The sequence below is a fragment of the Carex rostrata genome, chromosome 4 (genome assembly GCF_964058835.1).
Source record: "Carex rostrata chromosome 4, lpCarRost1.2, whole genome shotgun sequence".
NCBI classification, from domain to species: Eukaryota; Viridiplantae; Streptophyta; class Magnoliopsida; order Poales; family Cyperaceae; genus Carex; species Carex rostrata.
In genome coordinates, this window is record NC_135921.1 from 1,192,062 (window position 1) to 1,201,915 (window position 9,854).

General features: G+C 34.6%; 1 protein-coding gene across 1 annotated transcript in view; it reads left to right on the forward strand.

Moving 5' to 3' along the window:
- Positions 1–1,152: 1,152 nt before the first annotated feature.
- The window catches only part of LOC144552611 (disease resistance protein RPM1-like), a 35,282-nt gene continuing 26,580 nt past the window's right edge, over positions 1,153–9,854 (forward strand). The window contains exon 1 of the mRNA XM_078300602.1: positions 1,153–1,186. The gene's annotated coding sequence lies outside the window, so the exon portion shown is untranslated. The remainder of the gene's footprint in view (positions 1,187–9,854) is intronic.

Below are 9,854 nucleotides of genomic sequence, written 5' to 3' on the forward strand. Positions count from 1 at the left end.
TATGGAAGACAATCTTTACAGCCACAAACCTTGTGATACAACCGATTCCGAGATCACAACTCTTCACCAACACACTCAAAGGTACGTATCACTTTGCTAACATGTCAATTCGTAGGTTGATCGGTACTGGCACAACCATTATGCTTTGGGAACATGATTGGGGTCAAGGAATCATGAAGAACAACTTACAAACACTATACACCTACACCTTCAAGAAGGACATCACACTGGCCGAGGCGCTACAGGCACCGACGGCTAGCCAACTGTTCAGACCAGAACTATCAGAGGACGCAGCACAAGAACTCCAGGTATTGCAACACAACCTGTCACAGGTACACCTAACACAAAACACGGATGGGGCACAATGGAAATGGCATGGCTCGGGTCATTACTCAGTCAAAACTGCATACTTTGCGCTTAAACATGGTCCTACCATAAAATGCAAAATGGGGCAGATCTGGAAATTACCGGTACCGCCGAGAATGAGAACATTTGCATGGCTTATGAATCTCAATAAAATCCTCACGATTGATAATCTGGTGAAAAGGGGTTGGAATATGGTGAATTGGTGCGTCATGTGTAGACGAAATACCGAATCTGTAAGGCACCTATTTGATGAATGCCCGGCTACAAGGCAAATACACGTACAAGTGGCAATCAGAATGCACATGGCAGGAAGGCCGAGGCATAGAAGGGATATATTCAAAGGAAGAGGATCAATAAAGGAAAGGGCGGTAACACTCATAACACAATTTGTAATATGGAGAGAACGATGCAACCGTATTTTCAGAGATTCAGATAAACCGGACGAAATACTGGTAAATGAAATACAAGAACAGTGGCAATACAGTGCAAGGGCACAGGCACGTTGAAAGAGAGTTTACAATTTTTAGATAACTTACCTCTTTGTTTTAATTTATCTTCCTTTTTTTTTACTGTTTCTTCTTTCATTCACTCTAGTTTGCCTTGGCTCAGATATTTGAGCTTGTATTTTACTTTTCTTATTCTAGTTACAAACCACTTGTAACTCTTACCGATCAATTAAATCGGGGCTTGACCCCTGTTTCTGGCTCAAAAAAAAAAACGAAAAAGATAAAATTAAAGACAATAAAAGACGCGCAAGCTAGTCTGCAGCAACACCTGGTCCAGTTGAGGGCTGCTAGCTTACTCTTTTCTTTCTCCAGATGTAAGTTGGTAATCCTATTTTATTTTTATTAATTTGCATTTTTAATTTAATTATAATTTTTTTCTATAATATTACTTCTTTAATCGATCCAACAGCTAGTATTTTGGCTTCGCATCTTGATTTTTGAAATATGATATTATAAACGATCAAATGTTATCAAGGGCTAATTTTATATTTATCTATTTTACCTTTCATTTTTATACTTTTGGAGGAAAAAATAATTATTGTTATTCAATGGTAAATTTTTAAAATTAAATAAAACTATCTATCGCAATTATTAAAGAGTATGGCTAATATAACATCAGTGTCATTTCAGTCTACATAACACCAACTCCAAAACTTATCAAATCGAGTTCAAATGGTGAATCCAAACCGTTCAAACCGATCTACTTCATTAGTTGTGCGTGTACATGTAAAATTTATAAGTTTTTGAGTTTATTTGGTATCAAGTCAAGCGGTCAAAAGTGTGAGTTTTTAAGTTAATTTTAATACATTCATTTTAAAATATTTTTACCGCTTGATTTGATATTAAAATAACTCGAAAATATAAAAAAAATTGTATGTAAACACATCACTCGTAATGTAAATCGGTTTGAACGGTTTGGATTAGTCGTTCGAAGTCGATTTGATAGATTTTAGAATTGGTGTTATATAGGTTAAAATGACACTGATGTTATATTAGCCAAACTCATTATTAAAATATTGTAAAATATTTTAAATTGACAAAAAAAATATAATTTTCATACAAAAGTTAAATATCCTAGTTCTAGCAATCTTACTTATCGAAATCATTATCAATTACCCTATTAACCATTGCATTGCAAACAAACTCTAGAGATGACTAACATTCATCGTTTTTGTTTCTCGTAGACCTCAAAGTATCTCGTCCCTTTTATACACTGTTTCATGAATTGGTTATATGTATATTATTGTAACAAATAACTATTTGGTTGAATCTTCTTTTTATTCTTTTGGTTTTTACATGTTTTATCATATTGATTGTTTTTAATCTAGTATCCAATAAATTAATAGATTTGAACCCGTTTAACTATTAGAATCCGATTAGTGCCCTACCCTGATGGAAATTCTGAATACGACCTTGCCTATACCTACTATAAGCCGGTTCCACACTGGTTCAGCAGGCCAGTAATCAAAATCATTTTAATTAGGGCATATAAGTGTACCAACCATTTCATTTTTTGGCATGTTCATTTGGGCATATATGAATATGTGTGTGTGTGTGTTCACGTGGGCGCGTGTCAGGGTTTCAGATTGAATATCAACTCTCCAATCAAACAATCTGACATTTCAGATTATATGTATCTTTTTGATGTTTTTTTACGTGTAGAAGTCTAAATTTATTTAGACAAGTACTCGTCACATACAAATTGTATTATCTTTCTGATTGGTTATGATTTTTTCTATTTTTGATATGTCATTTAAGAAATTTTTTAATTGATTGATCATGTCTACATTTATTTCTATTTTTTAATATCATTTAAAGAATATTAGTTGTCATTTAATATGTCATTTTGTATGAGATTTTTAATGAAAATATGTCAGAAAAAGACACGTGTCATCTAATATGCCATTTAAAAATATTATATACATTTAAATAAATATAATAGTATTTACATGTAGATGTTATTTAAGGAATGTTATTTGTTATTTAGTCTAATTTTTTATATGAAATTATGTCATTTTGTATGAATGTTTTTTTGTTCTCTTATAATATGTACCTGTTGCAATTACTATTATTAGTATTACTATTACTATTGTTAGTATTACTGTTATTATTATTGTTACTACTACTACTATTATTATTATTGTTATTGTTACTGTTATTTTTATTGTTTTTATTGTTACTATTATTACTATTACTATTACTATTATTATTATTATTATTATTATTATTATTATTATTATTATTATTATTATTATTATTATTACAGTAATATTATTATTATTGCTATTTTTAATTATTACTATTGTTATTGTTATTAGTTTTATTTTTTTCCAAAATAAATGTTTTTTTTTTTGTATAAATGAATAGGTTTTCTTCTATCTGAAAAATAGTAGAGAAGTACAAAATTATATGTACATATAATTTTTAACAAGACTAATCTATAAATCTAATTGAACAGTTTGAATTGGTCAATCAAAACTCTTTACATTAAAATTTGGAGCATCTCTGTTTATCTCAGCTGGTAGCTTCTACCATACTTTCAAAAAAAAAAAAAATTGGAGCATCAACGCCCGATGATTGTTATTATTTGTTGGAGCATTAGCACAACCATTTTAAGTCTAGAATATATCTGTAAATTGTCAAGAATATACTATGCTATTATTATGAAATTATATAAACATTGTTTGTTTCTTTTTTGAGGTAAAAAGAAAAGTATATTATCGTTACTTGCAGCTGGAGGAAATTGAGATTGAACTAAAGTTCTATATACTAAAGTTTGCAGATATGGCTGTTGTGATCGGGCTTCCATTCTCTTATTGGGCTTGATCTTTTAGCTAAGGCCTCGATTGCAATTCTTATCATCACATATTGGGCTTCGAGGTACCACAAGTTCTCTGATTTTGTTGTTTTCTACTATGTTTCCTTTTTCTTTTTTATTTGTAGATTTCTATAACATCTAATTAAAATGGGGTTGATATAATATACAAGGGTAAGGCTGCGGTGCTATGGGTTGCATAGAGGGCTACGGTGCTACGGCTCAATATTCGAGTTTTCAAAATTATAACGGTGGATCCGAACCGTTCATCTTGTTCTCCATAATAATATGTGTTTGGAGACCAAATTTTACATTTTTTGGAAATTTTTTACTATTTTTTTTAGATAGGTAGAAAATTAAATATCTGAATAGTACAGAATTTGTTAGATCAACTGATTTTCTACCTATCTAAAACAATAGTAAAAAAATTCCAAAAAATGTAAAATTTGGTCTCCAAACACATATTAATATGGATAACAAGATGAACAGTTCGGATCGATCGTTAGGATTTTGAAAACTCGAATATTGAGCCGTAGCACCGTAGCTCTCTATGCAACTCATAGTACCGCAGCCTTACCCAATATATGGGTAAGGCTTCATTGGTGTGAACAAATAAATGAATTGTGATTCTGACCTATGTAATTGTGCACATACTATCTGCCAACTAAATGAATTATATACAATTCATTGTTGTGAACATCTGGCCTCGATAAATGCATACTTCCAAATAAATGAGTTGTATACGAAATTTATTGCAAAACATAAAGAAAAAAATTGTTGCGCATACCCAGTCATCGCACCGAATTGGTGCGCGTCCCCAGTCTGGGCACCATTTCAATTTGGTGCGTCGACTGGATATGAATGGGTGGTATGATTTTAAATATGACTTATTGGATGAGATTTTAAATATGACTGATTGGATAGTAATTGTTTAATTCAGATTTAATGAGGTGTCAATTAAAAAAAATTCGGCCCGAATGTCGAGGGGACAATGGGGGTGGAAAGAATTAGAATTGCCCCTAAAAAGGGGGAATTTCACATATAGCCTTATAAACTTTGAAATTATCTACTTTCTCCTTTCTCTAATAGCAAACTTTCACATATATTCTTATAAACTTTTAAATTGCAAACATTCACAAATTTACCTATTTTATTATTTTTTTCACTAAAATTCATTTAAATTTATAAAATATACATTTTACTATTTATTAAAAAAAAGTTATGTTTAAGATAATTGTCTGTATTTTAATTTATCAGTTTTCAAGAAAAAAAATGTTCAATTGTCTACCTAAATGTTAGTATACACAAGTATATACCTAAATAATAGTATGTATCCGTCCAAAGTAGAGAGACAGACCATTTGCTCTCGGATACCAATCAACATTTATCTTAAAGAGACTACATATTTTTATTTTATTTGTAATGAAGGGTATAATGGGTAATTATATATATAATATGAGTTTTAACAGAAAAGGCAATAAATTTGGTAAATTTATGATTTTTACTTTAGAAAGGTAAATATGATATTATGAACTTTGGCGGGGCAGTACGTAATTTCGAAGCTTTTAAAGGATATACATGAAATTGCCCCTACAAAAAAAAAAAAATAAGTCTGTCGCTTATTATTTTTATGAACATATGCTCGGGAATAATAGCAATTTTTATTTTAGAAAAAAATATCTCTAAGTTATTTCCGTGATAAAAGAGAATATTAGTGTCAACTACAACACCTTTTTACTTTTTAATTTATGAGGTCCACTTACACTCTTTTTTTGTGACAGCAGATTACACTCTACACTTTCAAAGTCCAAACCGTCGATCCAAACCGTTTAACATGATGAATATATTAAAATGTACTTGAAGATCAAATTTTACATTTTTTTTGAATTTTTTTTGCTATTTATTAAAATGGGTACAAAAACTCAATGGTTTGAAAACAACGATTTTGAAAAATACTTAATAAATAGTAAAACAAATAAAAAAAATGTAAAATTTGATCTGCAAACACATTTTAATATATCCGTCATGTTGAACAGTTTAGATCGATTGTTTGGACTTCAAAAACTTTGAAAATGTAAGATGTAATTTGGTGTCACTAAAGAAGGGTGTAAGTGGATCCCTCCTCTACATAAAACTCCAACAATATTTGTCTTAACATATATTTAGAATAAAAGTTATTAGTTTTTTAATGAATAGAAAATCAATTTTCAGTAATAGATAAACTTGAAAATTGTGTATATAATGAAATGGTAGGTTTAATTCATACGATTGCCTAATTTTCATATATATTTGCTTTGAACAGCTGACGAATGAATGAATAAATAATAGTACAGTTGAACCCGCGGATTAACTGAGCATGGCTGAGGCGGCCATTCTTGCAGCCCTCGGGGTCCTTGGAGAAACCTTAACTAATGAAGGAGCCAAGCTGGCAATCTCAAAATTTTCAAAGTTTTCCTCAACTTACAAAAACCTTGAAGCAAACATAAACAATATTAAGAGTGAACTTCGGGTGATCCAAGGATTTCTTGATGGGATAGAAATGGATGATCAGAGCAATAAACCTCAAGTAGCTTGGATAAAAGAGGTGTTGGCTATTCTTGCATACGGCCAGTGACACAATCACAGAGAGAAAAACAAAAGACAGATATTTGCGATGCTTAAAAAACTACCTGCATCATTTTCTGGTTTTTCTTATATATACAAATCATAACTGCTATAAGAAAGGTTACATCCACTAAATAAAAACTGGAATCTAAATAACTGCTCACTAAGAATAACCTCTACTCTATTCTTAGCCATCCGTTAGGATTACTCTTGACAGTACACTTTATCTAAAAACAGAAAACTTAAACTTCTGCTAGAATTAAAACAAAACGTAAACAAAACAAACTGAAACATAACAACAAGATTAATTCTATCATTCTCCTCCTTAAGCTTGTTGTTCTTTATTGATGTCCAGTACACCAATCTTTCCTCTCATCTCCTGAAACTTTATCCTTCCCAGTGACTTCGTTAGGATATCGGCACGCTGGTCTTCGGTACGAACATGCTGAACTTCAATCAATCCCGATTCCACACAATCTCTTATGTAATGAAACCGAGTGTCAATATGTTTACTCCTCTCATGATGAACTGAATTCTTGCTTAAGGCAATTGCGGACTGATTATCGATCTTTAGAACCACTTTCTTAACCTCGGTCTTAAGCAAATCAGCTAACAATCGTCCCAACCATACTCCTTGACACGCTGCTGCACATGCAGCGATGTACTCTGCTTCACATGAAGACAGTGCAACCACTTTCTGTTTCTGTGAACACCAACTGATAGGATTTGACCCAAAGAAAAACATCGAACCTGAGGTGCTTTTTCTGTCATTAACATCACCTGCTAAATCGCTATCAGAATATCCAATCAGTTCCGGATTTTCTTCTTTCTTCTCATACACACAACCGAAATTCAATGTTCCCTTCACATACCTTAGTATGTGCTTTACTGCTGCCATGTGTTCCAGCGTGGGTTTCTCCATAAATCGGCTTACCATTCCAACGGCAAATGCCAAGTCTGGACGTGTGTGCAGTAAGTATCTCATACTGCCAACAATACTTCGATACAAGGTTACATCTACAGGAGGTTCAATGCTGTCCTTGTTCAATTTCAGACGGGGCTCCATAGGAATCTGTGTTGGGTTACAGTCCTTCATCCCACATTTCTCCAGTACCTTCTTTGCAAAACCCGATTGCTTTAAGGTGATTCTTGTTGGAGTCTGACACACTTCAATCCCCAAGTAATAGCTAAGTAATCCAAGATCACTCATGCTAAATACACCTTTCATCTGAGATTTGAATTTGTCAACACCTCGAATACTCTCTCCGGTGATGATCAAATCATCTACGTATACTCCAACAATTAAATTACCTTCCTTTCTCGTGTACACAGCATGTTCTAATAGACATCTCTCAAAACCCAGTGCCTTCAAAGACTTATCCAACTTGGAGTTCCATGCTCTAGGTGCTTGTCGCAAACCGTACAAAGCTTTATACAGTTTCAGCACCTTATGCTCTTCTCCTTTTATCTCAAAACCCGGTGGCTGCAGAACATACACATCCTCCTCCAATTCACCGTTAAGGAAAGCGGATTTTACATCCATGTGATGCACTTGCCACCCCTTTTGTGCAGCGATTGAAATCAATAACCGTACAGTTTCCAATCGAGCAACAGGAGCAAAAACTTCGTCAAAATCTATCCCGTGCTTTTGAACATACCCCTTTGCTACTAACCTTGCCTTGTGTTTGATTATTCTCCCTTGAGTATCTTTCTTCAATTTAAACACCCACTTCAAACCAATTGGCTTATGTTTTTCTGGTAAATCAACTAACCTCCATGTTGCATTCTCCCGTATGCTGGAAATTTCTTCTTCCATAGCCTTTCTCCATGCTAAATCTGTTCTTGCTTCTTCATAATTCGCAGGCTCCTCCTCTCCTAGCAAACATAGCCCCGTATAGTAAAGGCTTTTGATATCTCGTGTTCCTCTTGGCCCTATTTCCAAATCCTCTGGATGGTTCAATTCGGATGCCCTCTGCTCAACAGGAAACGACACTGGAGTTTGTGCATTTCCAGAGTCGAATCCATCTGCTCTGTTGCTACCAGTAGGTGTATCCTCAGGCTGGTCAGATTGATTGAACTCTTGCTGTGGAGGCGCCATATTAGGATGCAGCATTTCTTCCTCAATTCGTTGATGGGCAGCAGCACTTGAATCTGCAACAGGAAAATTCAGAACAGTAAAGATATCCTTTGCTGGTCTAGATTCTGTAACCGATGAATCAGTCCAGTCCCACTTCTTTTCTTCATCAAACACGGCATCACGAGTCACTACCACCCTCTTTGTCTTTGGATCAAACATCCGATAACCCTTGGTATTCAAATCATACCCAATAAACACCATAGGTTTGCTTCGATCTTCTAGTTTCGGAAGGTGAGGTGTGACATTCTTCACGTGAGCAATACATCCGAAAACCCGCAGATGTCCTACTCTTGGTTTTCGATTGTAATAAGCTTCATAGGGAGTTTTATCTACTAGACTCTTGGTTGGTGCTCTGTTCAGCAAGTAAATTGCCGTTGACACCGCTTCTCCCCAAAATTCGCCGGGAACACTTTTACTTTTCAGCAAACTTCTTGCCATGCCAACCACTGTCTGATTTCTCCGTTCCACAACACCATTTTGCTGCGGAGAATAAGGTGTAGTAAGGTAGTGTTTAATACCATTTAATTCACAAAAGCTCTTGAATTCATTTGATGTGAATTCACCACCACGATCACTTCGAAAGCCTTTCAACTTACACCCCTTCTCCATTTCGGCTGCAGCTTTGATCCTTTTAAAACTTTCGAACGCCTCGGCTTTGCTTGAGATCAGAACCTGCCACATAAACCTTGTGCAATCATCGACAATTAGCATAAAATAACGCTTTCCTCCATTCGTAGTCGGTGTGATTGGCCCGCACAAATCTACATGCCATAACTGAAGAGGGTACTCGGCTCTGAAATTTGATTCAGCAGGGAATGGTTTTCGTTGTTGTTTTCCAATCAAACATCCATCACAAATGCGATCTTCATGATCTATCAAGGGCATGCCATGCACCATCCCATTCTTACCCATGATTTTTAAAGCATGAAAATTCACATGACCATACCTTGCGTGCCAGAGCCAAGCTCCTTCTTTGCTTCTCGCCAGGAGGCATTCTGGATGGGTTGGAGAAGTACGCAAAAGGTATAACCGATTCCCAGATCTGGTCACTTTGACTAGCACCTTCTGTGTTCTGTCCAGGATAGACAGTACTCCTCTTTCAATCACTATCTTACATCCATTCTCATCTAACTGCCCAAGACTAATTATGTTACTTTTTAACCTTGGAATATAGTAAACGTTAGTGAGTAATCTGTGTTCACCAGTGAAGCATTCAAAGAGTATCGAACCCCTTCCTTGTATCTCTACTGTTGAACCATCTCCAAACTTCACAGAGCCTCTGACTGTAGTATCAATCTCTGCAAATCTTTCAATGCAGCCGGTCATATGATTGCTTGCGCCACTGTCCAAATACCAGGTTGTGTCCAGGTTGCTGACGGCCTTTAGCGCTATTTCATCTTCTTTTAGCACCTTTCCTTCCTTCGGT